The 15,669-nt window shown below is 29.2% G+C and overlaps 1 protein-coding gene across 2 annotated transcripts in view; it reads right to left on the minus strand.

Moving 5' to 3' along the window:
• LOC107454341 (dystroglycan 1) overlaps nucleotides 1-8,554 on the minus strand; it is a 99,374-nt gene extending 90,820 nt beyond the window's left edge. Inside the window, exon 1 of one of the 2 annotated variants that reach the window (XM_016071502.4) lies at nucleotides 8,318-8,554. The gene's annotated coding sequence lies outside the window, so the exon portion shown is untranslated. The remainder of the gene's footprint in view (nucleotides 1-8,317) is intronic. The other variant, XM_043039131.2, reaches the window with a different exon arrangement.
• Between the last annotated feature and the right edge of the window lie 7,115 nt (nucleotides 8,555-15,669).

Here is a 15,669-nt window from a genome sequence, read left to right on the forward strand (position 1 = left end):
AAAAAAAAACAGAATATTCTGGCAGTATAGATATATAGATATTAGCTAGTCTAGATATTAGTATAAAGAAAATAAGAAAAATTCGTGACAAGGCATCACTAAAACAAACGAAGAAAACCATAAGTAAGCAATATGATATTTTCGAAAGCATTTTTCTTTTTCTCCATAATTCAATTCCCGTTGTAAATCCAAAGGTCATTTTTTTCTTCTCCTTCTGGCATACCAAACTGATGAATCTTCCAGATAAAAGAGATTAAAAACTTCTTCCTGTACTAATTGGAGCAGACGATTTCGTTTAATAAAAAACGTCTGAACGTATTCTCTCCCATGCAAGATTCAACTTATTTTCAAAAACCACATGAAGCCCAATTATGAACTTTTAACGACTTAGGAGATGTTATAGAAATTCAATATTTTATACGAGTTTTTTTTTATATATATAATTGCGAACATATAAAAAGACAATTATGCGCTCTAGCTTTAAACGGGCGCTGATATAGTTGCAGATCACGAAATAATTTTCCAAAAGTTAATTCGGCCGGCCTACCTAATGTTCACTCATCTTTTGATAATCAATTTAAAAACCCATCGATCAAGCCTACAATCTGCTCACTTTAATGTCTATGATGACTTGGTTAGACCTTACAACAATACAATTGTGTGGTCTAGATAATATTTTTAAAAAATCCAGCAAAAAAAAAGAAGAAGAAAAAAACGCTTTTATAGTGTGATGTCAGGGTGAGCATGAGGGTCAGGGTAATCACCGCTCTTAATGTCTACTTTTTGAATCCTTATCAAATAATGAAGTTTAAAAAAAGCATGTCAATTATACCTATATGTGTACAACAACAAAAATTATATCAAAATCTGAAGAATCACTATAAAAGAAAGTGGTATTTAAAACATAAAAACCAGTTTGATTGCTGGAGGAATGCAAGAGAACAGGTTGTTGCAACATCAATGGACAGTTAGTTTAAATAATTGTTTTAAATCGTCTGCCAACTCTTGTAAATATAATAACTGCAACTCTGACTAGTTGCTAGGCAACCAAACGACTTTTACGTGTTATTAATGTTTTTGTTTATCGTTTGTGTTTGTCTGTGGAAATAAAAGAATACAATCGCTGTAAAAGCTAGCATAATGGTACCGAGACAGGTGGCAGACGATTATTAAAAACGGAGGCTTGTTACTTGTTTACTAGAAGCGACATTAGTTAATTAGAAGTTGATAGGTTGATTATTATTAGTTTAATAGAAAACACCCATAGTTTTCACCTGGCAATTTATCTCGTTTTGACGCTTATAATCCCACCGTCGCCATTATGATTCTATATATTTAAATAAAGTTTCACTTTCTTTTTTAAATTTTGATTTAAATTTTAATTTTCAACTCCTGTTGGGCATATATTCTTTTAGTTCATTTTTGACAATGATTAAAAAGAAAGAAATTTCTTAACCTTCTTTCATGCGATTTTTCATATGATATACAGTTAAATATTTAATAAATTTAATAAATATTTAACTAATAATTTATTAAAAACTAATAAATTATTAAAAAATTTAAATTATAAATTCAAATTTTTAATATGATATACAGTTATTTCGGTATACCAAATTTGATTTTAATCCCTGAATTGATAGCTTAAAAGTTAGTTAAGCAAGTAGTAAATGGACAATTAAGTTGAATATAAAATGTAATTAAACACGCAAAACGTATATAAAATACAGTGGAGCATCGTTTATACGACGATCACTTATACGTCGTTTACATTTATACGACGTTTTAGTGTGGTCCCAAATCATTCCTATTCATTTTAATGTAAAAATATATCGTTTATACGACGCACAGAATCGGTTATACGTCGGTTTTTAGATTTTGTTCACGTTTATTTAATTTTTTATTTTTTCTTGTGTATTTTAAAAAAGGGCGGAATTTGCCAACATGAATGATACAGAAAAGGGTGCCAACAAGAATGCTTGGATGACGACCGTAATTTTTACTAGATGACTGAAAAAACTAGACAATGTTATGAAGAGGCAAAAACGAAAAATTTTGCTATTCATCGACCAATGTCCAGCGCACCCATCGATACTAATTATTTTGGAAAATGTAAAAGCTCTCTTTTTTCCTGCAAATTGCACAAGTGCGCTTCAGCCATTAGATTTGGCCGTGATTAGAAATCTAAAATTGCATCATAGAAAGCAGTAAGTTCAACTCGCTATTCAAAGCATTGTAGAGACTAATAGCAAGAAAATATAATTAAAGGTAACATACATTCAAATTGCTCACTGCAATTTTTCTTCTTTGGTTATTTGTTTGTTTTGCTTTGTCTAATTTAGAAATTTATGTAAATCAACACGTTAAACATTAAAATTAACTGAAAACAGAGTTAGTTTCAGTTTTAGAAGTAAAAATCGATTATACGACGTTATCGTTTATACGACGTTTTTCGGTGGTCCCTTCGGCGTCGTATAAGCGATGCTCCACTATATGGTAATTGCATACATATATGCTATTAGCATTAGTAAAGAAAATAATAAATAAAATTGCCACTGGCTATAGTAAATTTCTTTAGAGGTACAGGTTAAAATTAAATAATTAAAAAAAACTCATTTGTAACACAAAAATTACTATAAATTTTTAAGAATTTTTTTTAAATTTACTTATCAAACTAATTGTCTAAAATAGAATAATTGTCTAAAATAATGTTAAAATATTTATTTATGTTTCACGAAATTTTCCCATTATAAGAAAACGTTCAACAATAGAAAGGAATTACATTTGAAAATATTTTTAAAAAAGTTCATGAACGTTTCAAAAATGTTCTCAAATGTAATGCGACTCAAATCTTAACCATTTTAATGATTTATTTATATATATGAACTAATAATGTTATACTTAAAATAATTATAGTTCCAAAATTAAAATTTACTTTCGACAATAAGAATTAATATCATTTATAACTTTAGTAATTCATTTGAACCAGGGTTGGCAAGTTTTTGACACATGACGGCTTTTACCGGTTTATACCATGGTTTTTACCGTCATGTCAAAAACCCCTCTGTCAAAAACCCATAGTTTTGGTAAAACTGTATTTTTATTTGAGTTTAACTGCTTATAATTTAAAATTAATTCATTTTTGGGCAATAAAATTAGAAAAAAAGTTGTTAAAAGATATTTAAGAACAGATTCTTGCATTTTCCCAACATGATTATATCAAAACATACTATTTGAAGTAAAATATTAGGATACTAAACAAAATTTTCAACATTTCCAAGCATCATTTTGTTTGGCATATTACATTACTGAAGAATGTCAAGTCATTCTTGACTTAGAGTTTGTTAGTAGTTACAAGTTTTGAAAGTTTTGTTTAGCTTATTTCTAATATTTAAGAAATGCCAAATTTTAAATTCTTCTTTTTAGTTCTTGAATTTATTAATAGTTCCAAGCTTTTTTGTTTGTTTGTTTATTTCTAACAATTAAGAAGTGCAAAATTTTGAATCCTTTGCAAATCAAGCTATAATGATAAAAATAAGTATCACTATTTTCAATAAGCATATAACAATATTTCTGTATGAATGTATATCCTTCTATAAGAATACGTGTATATAGTTGCAAAATCAATAGCAATCATTTACATTTTATAAAGGCAATTATGTGAAAATAATACATTGTCCGCTATATGCCATAAATAAAAGGAAACGGTAGGTTTTTGACAGTTTTTAACCACTGTCATGTCAAAAACCAGTTTTTGACGGCAAAAACCCAACCCTGATTTGAACAAAATAAAAATTGAGAAAAAAGAATTAACAATTTTTAAAAAATAATTTATCAGTCCAAAGGTGAGCCCCTAAGATTAACTTTTAGCCATAGTGAGTAAACGTACCATTCCAATAAATATTTGTTCATTAAAACTGTGATATTTTTCACTTATTTTATTTTTCTGCTATTGTCAAGAGTTCTGTAAAACATCTATAAAAAATTAATAATTAAATTAGACTTTCCGTTGAGAAATTTTTAAGCTATGCTAGTTTTTTAACTTGAGACAGTTATTGACTAAATTCGACTTTTTGAAAATATATAATTATTCCATTTGAGATTAATAACAGTTGTTTTTAGAAGGGTGGCCAGCCATGCCTGCCCTTTGATCCCTATAAATGCGCCATCCCCTCTTGGCCCTTAAAAACACTGCCTTTTTATTCATATATTATTTTTAAGAAAAAATAATTAACTGTTAAAATAATAATTACACACAAAAATTATCTGTGTTTATGGGTTTAATTCTGATTACTATGACACACATTTACTTTGTAAGTTATATTCACATTTACATTCTCAACTGGTGAAATTTCTGTTTTTCGTCAAGGGGTTTTATTAATAAATTTTTATGTGATTTTAAATTTTAATTTTTTTTTTAAATAAATACCTTTTTTAAATAAAATAAAATGCACCTTTAAATATTTATTTTGTAATAAATTTCATTACATATTATAGAAAAAACTTTTAAGCTGTTTATCAAAAAAAAAAAAATTTTAGTTAACTTTTTTTTTTTTAAATTTATGCACAAGTTGCCTCTTATATATATATTCATCTCCTTAGTATATTCTTCATAGTATATTCATCTCCTTAGTTGCCTATTAGTATATAGTATATTATTTTTTTTCTTATTTAAATGAATGAAAACTACTTTCTGAAGTATACACATAAAATAGTACAAGACAGTAACTTAAAATTTGTTGCGGATTAAATTCAGTTATTATATGACAAAACACATTTTGATAAATTTTTAAGGTGTTACGTGAGTGAGTGCCCTTTCAAAACTCTAAGTGCCCTTTTCTGTGAGGAAGAACCTTGCTCTTTTTTATTCCTAGGGAGAACTCTGTAATCATGTGTTTTTATGATGGATTACAGTGGAAGTTCGGTAAATAAAATAAAAACAAATTTCATAAAAAAAAAACTAGTGTTCAACTAAAAGGTTTGGCCTGTTGCATATACGCACCATTTTATTTCAAAATAGGTTTTTTCATGCACTTAACTATTCTTGTATCTTAATGAATATAACTTAAGGATATTTCAATCACAATTTATAAAACTTCTATGCTAGGCCTAAAATGGGTTAAACAGATTATTAACCGTTCTTATCCACTTTATAGGCCCGTTAAAATTGCGAAAATTTCGCTCTGGATTTCCAATCGCTACTTATTGAAAGTAATTATACATATTAATTTACTCTGAGTAAAAAAAAAAGTTAACAATATCAAGTGTTCAGATAAAACATTTCTAACTAGGATGTTAATTAATTGAAAAACTTATATTCTGACTAAATGAATGCAATTTAAGATGCGATGCCTGGTGGCTGAGTGGTAACGCTTCGCCGCGCTCCAGTGTCACAGGTCCTGAGTTCGATCCTCGAGCCGGGCAAAGTAGTCTCAGCTTTTCATCCCTTCAGTGGGTCGATAAATGAGTACCAAGCATGCTTGGGAACTAAACACTAGGGGTCCCGCGCTCGGCTGACCACCTAACCAGACTCATCTACGTCCAAATCTTCTTAGAGCCGATGAATGTGCGAAAATTTGGCACTCAATTTCTTATTGAAATTAATTGTACATATTATCTTATTCTGGATATAAAAAAAAATGAAACAATCAATCTTATGTGATCTGATAAAACTTCTTATCCAGGAAGTTAATTGAAAAACTTATATTTTGACTAGGCGATTAAAACCAATAGCGATAAGCTGTGCTAGAATGATGTTACATAATTAAATTCTTAATAAATTGTTCTGTGTATTACGTAATTCTGACGCAACTTGTCACAGACATTTTTAATCTTTCAGGTCAGAGACCTGTAGAAAAAAGTAAGTAGGATGATGCTTTAAGTCCATAAAATGTCCTGTCTATAGAAAATTTCTCTAAAATAATCAACCGAACACAAAGCTATTTTTAAATCTGTAGGGAATTCAAAATTGAATATCCATAGTAAAAGTAAACATCTAGGTTTGAAATAACTCTTGATTAAATTCCGTAGTAAGAAAAAAAAAAAAGTACTGAAATATGATATAGATGAATATTTAGAAATACGGTTTGCAGTTTCAGCATAAAACAATTCAATCAATCAATAAAACAAAAAACGAAATGCCCATTGTTGAACAATAAAATAACACACGAACGTTTTATTTTATTTCATCAAAATATTCACCATTGTATATTTAATTTTAATCAACATAATGTACAGTACAAACATAAATTAATGCAACGCACTCAGATAATTTCTGCAACATTTTTCGAAATTTAGTTAGCTCCTTTCTCAGTGTCTGTCCTTTCAAAACAATATTTTGTCTCTCTCTTATTATTGGCGAGTTTAATAGCAGATTTGCATAATCATGGGTACATGCAGCAAATAGTGCTATTAAAGGTACAAATTTCAAGATGGTTTAAAACTATGCCTTAAAAAAAGAATGCGTTGTGGTTTGTTATTCAGAAAAACCTCATGGTGTCAAGAAAAAGCCCACAGGAAAACCTTGAGCACGCACGTTGCTACGAATAAATTGCTTAGAAAAATAGTAATTGATTTCTTTTTCGTACTTTTTTTTCTTCTTAAATTTCCAGTGCCCACCTGTGTCAACATTTCGTCAATTCAGGCATTTTACAGGGCAGATTTGTCGGCCACTCTTTCAGGGACAGATAGTACAGATAATGAGAACATCCATGCCATGCCCAGGATTTGAACCCAGAACCCTTCTGATGCAAGGTTAGTTCCCTGACCCATACACAGTACAGTCGGCACTTTAAAAAAATAGATAAATAAATAAAATAGAAAGAAGTGGATTTAAACGTCACGTGAGAGCATCTAGAACACAATACGTAAAAAAAAATGCTGCATTTTCAATTACATACTAAGCAAAAAGGCAGCTTTAAAAATAACATTTCAACACTCTAATTTTCAATTAACTAGCAATTGGAAAAAATATTCTTTTTAAAAAAATTCGTCTTCATTTTTGTCAAAACCTGTTTTATTACAGGAACAAAAAAGATCAGAAATTCCGCTTTTTATTAATTACTTAAAAGTGAAATTTAATTTCTTTTTTAAATTAATCGATAATTCTACTTTTTTTATATGTTTTCTCTTATTGTCATGATTAAAAATATATAAAAACAAGTTGAAGTGGAAAAAATTCGTAATTATTTTCAGCACACAATAATTTTTATACCATCCATAATTTTATAGCATATCTAATATCAATAAATAATAACTTTAAAACATCAAAAATCTGGAAATGGCCAACATGCATTAAAATTACATCATATTAATTTACTTACAAACATAAATTTGCATACATAGTGCAATATAAAAAATATTAAATTTTAAAGGTATCAAATAATGCATTAAATGTTCTATCGCAATAACATTAATGAAAAAAAATTATAATTTAAATGAAACATTTATGAAAATCATTGCCATAAATGTTATATTTATGTGATCATGGCCATATCATACGTCAGACTCAACTACACTAAACTCATGGATAAATGAGTAACAACTAAAAGAATAAATTAAAGTAAAAGCATGTAGTTAATGCTTAACTATCATACACGCATAATAAATTTATTATAAAATATTATTGTCTTCCAATCGATATTTAAATAACTTATGGTTAAAATAAAATACATAATCGTTGCTAATCGATGATGTATTTATTATATGAAGTCGATTGTTTTCGATAAAACCCATAGATTTTGAATGAAATTTTTGAATTACTTATTTTATTATTAAAAAATTGTACTCCCAAGAAGGCGTACTTTTATTAATGTAGTCGTAAAATAATTACAATAACATTTCTTTTTAACTCTTTAATTTGATGCTTATTTTATTACGTTAAATTCTACTATTTATTTATAAACCACAAGTCCCTTAACTTTCCTCCTTACAAACTTCATAACTCAATAATGTTTAATTAGGTACTAAGATACGAATGAATTTCAACTAAAACGAATACACCATAAATGCATGTGATTTCATACTAAATTTACACTAATTGTTGTAGTGAAAACTACCCGAAATTCATTCATGATTTACGCGAACCAGTTTAGACAACTATTGCTCAAAGCTATAAGGACATTAGTATACGATGTAAACATAATGGAAAACAGACAGACTAATTTTCAATTGTCCAGAACGGTTGGGGATGCTGTCTCTATAGGGTCTTTAACCCTAAAATAAACGGCTATTTACCCACCCCACATCCCCCCCTGACTAAAGACACGCGCCAAATTTAGTATCTAATGAAAATAAAAAGATTAAAAAGTAAGTTGCTTACCTTAAATTCTCCAAATCGCTAATGATACAGCTTATTTCCTTATGGATAGTCTCGATATGTTTTCAAATCACTAAAATTCGCTTGAATTTTAAAAAAATTTTATTAGATCCCCCCTAAAATTCACACAGCTTTCGTTCCCAAAACTCTATATCTCAAGAGCCCTAAGGACAAACTCCGCTGATTCTTCGGCATCGCCTTTGCTTGGCGGCGAGGAGAGGTGACGTCACAATACGGACTGATCCATTCCACGCCGCGGGGCGAAGGTTTGCCGAAAGGTAACTCGCACGCTCAATTTTTTCATAGATTTTCTTTTCGTTATAAGTTTACCTGTGGCGCTTTTACCTTTAATTAAATTATTTTATTTTATTGCTTTGTCTCTGATTTCTTTTATCGATGTTGATAAAGAGACAAACTATTAAAAAAAAAGGGGGAAGGGTAAACTTCAATCAATAATTACAAACTTAAAAAAACTTATTTCTTCTGTTAACTTTTTCCAACTAAACGTACTTAACAAAACACTAATTATAATTTAATTAAGAACTACATTAAACTAATAGTAAATGATACCATATTAAAAAAAATATAAAGGAAAAAAATAAAATTTGTTTTTGGAAATTAATTTTGGTAATTTTTTTAGTAAAATTAAAAAAAAGTACTATTTTAATATTTAACAAGCATGTTTTTCATTTATTTTAATCTTATTTTCTTTATAAATATAATTTATTTTTAACGTTCTGCTTCCAAAATTATAACTTTTCAAAAATCTGTTTTCCCATTTAGTTTTTCCAACTGTTAAATTAAAAAATTTTGATCTATGAAAACTTTGAACAAAACTGTGTTTTTACTTTAAGTAAACTTGATTGATTCATTCATTGGTGTATATTTTTGGCGCAAGTGCCATAGTTTCGCTATATATACCACGCCTAAAACTAGGTTTAAATAGTAACTTGGTTGAAACTGAAATGTTTTGTTTCAAATCAGCTTAATAATATTATGAATATTATTAAAAACTATAGCGTGCTAAATATGTAGGTAAAAGAAAATTAACAATAACTATCGACAGTAAAATATAATAACTAATTAACAGTAACAGATAATTAACAGTAGCGCAAAAAGTACAGTGCTGATGTGAAATATCCTCAATGGTAGACGGATCATGGGTAAGAGACTCCATGCCAGGGCAGGCTAACCGTGGGAGGTTTCCTCTCCGTGTAATACAAATGAGAGTTAGTTCCATCAAAACGTCCTCCACGAAGGCAAATTTCTCCCAATACTTAATCCAGGAGTTCCCTTGTCTTCTGGATTGAGTTCCAATGAGAAATTACAAGGCTACGGAGTTGAACATTAGTAGTAAAAAACCCAAAGTAGTAAAAAAGCCCAATTAGTAGTAAATTGGGTCGGCTGTCCATCAACTGTTATAAAATAAAATAAAAGTATTAAAGTCATTCAAAGGTTGCATTGATCTTTTAATTTGGTTTAATTTATTGTTTATATCTGCAATCCAATTAGTCTGTCGTATTTTTATCAACTCGTTACTTATTGCGTTTTTAATATTTGAATATGTTAACGGTTTGCTAGGGAGATTATAAGTATATTTAGCGATAAAATCTGCATTTTCATTGCCAGGAATGAAACGTAACTTGTAAACGCGTAAACTTGCACTTTGAAACTTTTGGTATTATTTATTAACATAAAGGGTATGTAATATCAGCTTTTATGCAATTTGTAACTTATCGCGGTAAATATTGTGGAGTTCACAACGATTTGTATATATTTTAAAATAACGTATGTATAATAAATACTATGTTAAAAAGTTATTAGAAAAAAATTGATGTCTCTTTTAGAAAGTAATTTAAAAACTTAAAAATTTTTTTTTTCAATAAAAAAAACTCCGTCTAAATATTGAACGAGCATTTTTTTTTTTATTTCGATGTAAACTTGAGCAAACCTATGCTTTTATCTAATTTTACCTAAACTTGACTTTTGAAATTTTTGGTATTGTAGAATTTCTAAATAAAAATCGCCAATGCCTTTTCACGCCGATTGTCACAAAACATGCCAGAATAAAACTTTATCAATCAGGATAAAAAGATAAAATTAATAACCAAACTAATTCTTTATTCTTTAGTAGTTCATTCGTGGGCGGGGTCTTCATACTTTGATTTATTTAATTCACTATTTAGTTCAAAATAAAAATTTAATAGTTACACTTAACTATATAGAATTAATAGTGATTAGATATGTGATTAGAATAACATTGATTAAAGGGAAAACAAAATAAGTATTTTTTTTGTTTGTCGTATGCCTGTTTAGGCAGTTGGGGTGCGATTGTTCCTGTTTTTCAGTGACGCCATCTATGGCCAGGAATTCGACTTCTGCCACGCCATCCACACAACCACAACCCGTTTATAGGGCTGGTCACATTCACATACATTCACACACAAAGAAGAAAGGACATAGAACACACAGAGAGAGAAAGATACATCCATGCCTTGCCCCGTATTCGAACCCAGGACCTTTCTGATGCAAGGACAGTTCCCTGCCCCCTACACAGGCCGGTCGGCATGCCCACATTTAAGCGACCGATTTTTAATTTTTTCCATCTTGATTATGATTTTGTACAAATATACTTTTATGAATCGCCTGTCCCGAAATTGTTAAATCTCGGATCTTAAAAGGATAATTTATAGTTTTTATTTCAATGAAACTTCACAGTAATTGGCATTAAAACTAAACTAAAAACAGCATAATTTATATTTAATTATTTAAAAAGTTTAAAAAGGCATAATTTCTATCAGTTTGTGAAGAGTTAGCTCTTTTTAAATTTTACACTGAGATTTCTTTGTTAGAGAACTTAAAATTCTGCACAGTTTCAAAAAATAACTTAACAGAATTAGAATAGAATATAGAATTAAGCTACTAAAATGAAGCAATCATACCGTTACGGATTTTTATCGAAATTTCATTTGAAAAATTGTTGGAAATTTCTCAAAAACAGATAGAAATGTAAACGTTAAAATAGACTCTAAATAACACAGACATTACCTATCTGAAAATGATGATTTATGTAGTTGTATTGTTTTAAATCCGTAAGAAAGTGTCTGATGAAACTCCAATTTTCCGCGAGTTATTTTTTCGATTCCAAATAAAGCGATGCTATTATCGTTCATGTATTTCGAAAGATATTGTGGAAACAGCTTACACTTGTTAGCCCATCAGAGGAAACAAAAAAAAAAGATAAACGAAAAATTGTAGAATCTCCTTAAAACAGGGAATTGAAATAGTCCGTATTTGCAATAACTATGTTAATATATTATATTAATGATGCAGAGTTGTAAATAAAGTTCGATTTCGTATTTTTAATGTTTAAGTTTAAAATGAAAGTCATTTTTCTTAAGGGAAATGGTAAGCATTAAAAGTTTCTCTAGATTGTAAGCATCTAAACATTATAAGTAAATTTAGTTTTGATGGAAACAATCTGAGGTAAAGCAAAAATTTAAAAGAATAATAAGTTAAAGCAATAAAAAATAATAAAAAAAAGAATAGTATGAAAATGAAAGAGTAATAACACAAAAGTATAGAGATATTTAATATTTTTCCCCTTATTCTTTTCTTTAATTCTTTTTACACATTACCTCTTATTATTACGTAGCATTATGAATTAATTTGCAAGCTTTTAAGTGAAGCGTTGATGTAGCTGCTAAGTTGAAAAATTGAAAAATGAATATCTTTATACCGCAATTTGAAAACAAAATTAGTCCCCATAGTTTACTTGACTGTTACTTACTTTACTTGGTTGTTATGTTTACTTGGCTTACATAGTTTACATGTTAATTTTTCAATCGCGTATTTTGTAGTATCTAGGGAACTATTTAAGGTAATCAAACTACTTTCGCACATTATTTGATTAAAAATTCCATTCCTTAAATGTATAAAATGAAATGAAACAGTCAACATATAGACACATACAAAAATAGGCATTCATTTTTAAAAATAGGTTTTATATTTTGTATATTTCTAAAGGGAATGAAGTTTTTAATCAAGAAGTATCAAACTGTTTAAGTTTAGCCGCGATGGCTCAGGGGATAGAGCGTTCACCTTCCAATGAGATGAACCGGGCTCGAATCCCAGGAATGGTTGCTCGATACGAATTCCGCATCCGGCTTGCACCGACCACAGTGCTCGTGTGAAATATCCTCAGTGGTAGACGGATCATGGGTTAGACTCCTCTTGGCGTCAGATTAATCGTGGGAGGATTTCGTGGTCTTCCTCGCCATGTAGCGCATATGCAGGTTAATTCCATCAAAAAATTTTCCACTAAAACAAATTTCTCCCAATACTTGATCCAGGAGTTCTCTCGTCTTCTGTATTGAGTTCAAAATTACAAGGCTACGGTGTTGAACATTAGTAGTCGTAAATCCAAAAGTGGGTCAGTTATTCAACCACGGTTATAAAATAAAAAAATAAAAATACTGTTCAGTTTCTTGGGATTATTTATTTAATACTTTTGACATGATTCTTAAACTTATATAACCAAAGATTGTTTCATGCAAAATACTGTGTTTGTTTAAGTTATTTATTATTTTTTTATTATAATAAATAACCTAATTTTAGTATTTTTTATTATTTAACTTTTAAATTATTTTTTAATTTAAGAGTGTATAAATTTTAAGTGACAAAATTTAAATGAAACTGCACCCATATTTTTGGAACAATAAAATTTCAAAAAAATCGTTTATAATTTTTATTTATCAATTATAGAATTCCTCAACAAAAATTTCATTCCTATTTAGAATCATATCTAATTACATTAAGCACTAATGCACATAGTTTAAAAGAAACCGTTGTAAAAAGAAACCATTGGAATTTCTTTTTCACGTTGGCAACAAAAAACTGAAAATTAAATAACAAGTGAGTGACCAGTTATAAGCATAAACACTTAAACTTGCATGTTTACAAATTTTGAACAACAAAAATCTAAAACCAGCTGCTCTATTTGTAGGGCAGGTATTAAAGGTTAAAAGCAAACCAATCATATCAAGAAACAAAATGCTCAACAGTTAATTTTAATGATACTTCATAATTAACGAAGGAGAAAGATGCGTTTTTAATTCAAGAAAGATTGATTAGCTATATTTTTGTTTTTCGTGTTATTACATTTTCTCTTGGTGTCGTAATAAACTAGGCAAATTTTTGGTATTTTATACATATGAGCTACAATGCATACAATAACGATACAAAATATTTACTAATTGCTATGCATTTTCACTAAAATCAATAACTATGTATTTTAAATTAATGTTCGAAAATAAGCTTGAAATAAAACTGTCAGAAGTGCATTCCATTTATTTATTATTTAATTGTGTGTGAGCTATAAGTTAGAATTTGTCTCGTTTTATTTTAAGAAGAAAACGATGTAGATTTCAGGTTGCTATGACGGCAGAGTAGAACAACTTGTGTAAATAAAAATTGTCATGTTTTCTTTTATAAAATGGAGTCAGAATTTTTACTTTGACTAAGTAAAGTCGTGAACGACAGAATATTGAACTTTCCGATAGATTCTCACGACAAAAAGTAATTATTTCTTCAACTTTTGTAAATAAACTAACCGAATTTTTAATATTTTATGTATATATAAACTACAATGTATACATTAATGATTTATACATATCCTAAATCCCTAAGACTTAGATGCCACTACAGAATGATTGATTTTCACAACTCCTGATCCTCCCCACTTCCTTGACAAGATGACACAAGGAATTATGTGATTTGCGTGAAGTGTTTCACATCCTGCAAAGCCAATCCTTTTTAATACAAAAGCATCTGCTGCAGAAAATGCCTCATTCAATTTTTCTATTCTAATTAATTTTTCCCAGCATAATTGAAAGATGAAGTATTAAAAGTTACGTAGAATAATGTTAATGATGTAAAGTTCAAGTCAAATTATAAAAATAATATAATCTTCTCGCTCTCTTATCTCAAGTTTGCCATGACATTTGCCAAAGAAAATTGCCACTTTTAGAACGCTGTATTTTTAAAGGTTTGCAGGCCGCATTGTGTATTGGTCATGGAGCTGACCTTACATCAAAAAGATGCTGGGTTCGAATCCTGGACAAGGCATGGATGTTCTTTGTACTCAATCCTTTCTGTGGGGGACACATTGGCCCATCTAATATTGTGCCCCTGAAAGAGTGGCCTACAAATCTGCCCTACTAATATCTGAATGACGAGTGTCAATAGGGTGGGAATTTGAGGAAATTATTTTTTCGGAAATTATTTTTTCAAGTACCTGTACCTGTTTAGTACCGATTCATGTACCTGCTGTTTAGAAGATATGTGTCATTTCCTTAGGAAAACAGTATGCTTGTACTGGAACTAAATAATACTATTTGTTAAATATGAAATTTAGACAAAATTTCTAGTTGTATTGGTAATTTACTGAATTAGGTTTGTTAAGCATTACCCTGTTCTGAAAAATAAGAATAAACAATGATAGTAAATAATGATCAAACCTCAGAGGAGAGTTTCCTATATCCTACGACTTTTCACTTTTAAATTTTTATCACTCACAGACAACTGACAATTACACAAAATAAAGTCATTCAGTCCCAATTACATTTGAAACATTTTAATAATAGAATAGAGTCATTAAGTTACTTAGATTATTTTCGGCAATAATATTTGCTCAGTAAGTACTGAAAATTAATCATTTTTGCAAGGTCTGCAAGTAGTACGATTTAGGAAAGTGATTGGTTAATTCGTATACCATTTGCTCCCTAAATCGTACCACACTAAAAATGTTGAGTACTTACGGTTAAGAGAATAAGTAGACCGTGTGTAACCCAAAACAATTGTTTAATGGCATAATTAACAGTTGTGATATTAAATTTTTGAACTGTTACAAAGTATAGTAACAGTATAAGCCTATAAATGATGTTACGTGCTACCAAGTTCGCGTGTTATTTTTATACAAGCTGCTTTTTGAAACTGCACCTTTTTTAGATCTCTAACTAATGGAAACTGGGGAATCGATTTAGTTGAAGCCTTCAACATAGAAGGTACTGTGACAGATCGAAATCATATTACTAACCAATAACTACTAGATCACTATTGAAATAATCAAAAGGCTCACCACTCAAATGTTTTTCATCACTTTTTCCTCCCAAGGAATAAAAAATAAATAAATCTCATCATAAAGATATTAAATCTTAATAAATTTGAAATTTTTCAAAAACCAGAGGTGATACGATTTGGGAGAGGTACTGTTAAGGAAACTCACTTCGACTAGTTTTCCAATTAAATATAAAATTAGGTCTGAATGTATAAATAAAAATGTAACAAAGCAATGC

Source organism: Parasteatoda tepidariorum, chromosome 3 (assembly GCF_043381705.1).
Source record: "Parasteatoda tepidariorum isolate YZ-2023 chromosome 3, CAS_Ptep_4.0, whole genome shotgun sequence".
In the NCBI taxonomy this organism is placed as follows: domain Eukaryota; kingdom Metazoa; phylum Arthropoda; class Arachnida; order Araneae; family Theridiidae; genus Parasteatoda; species Parasteatoda tepidariorum.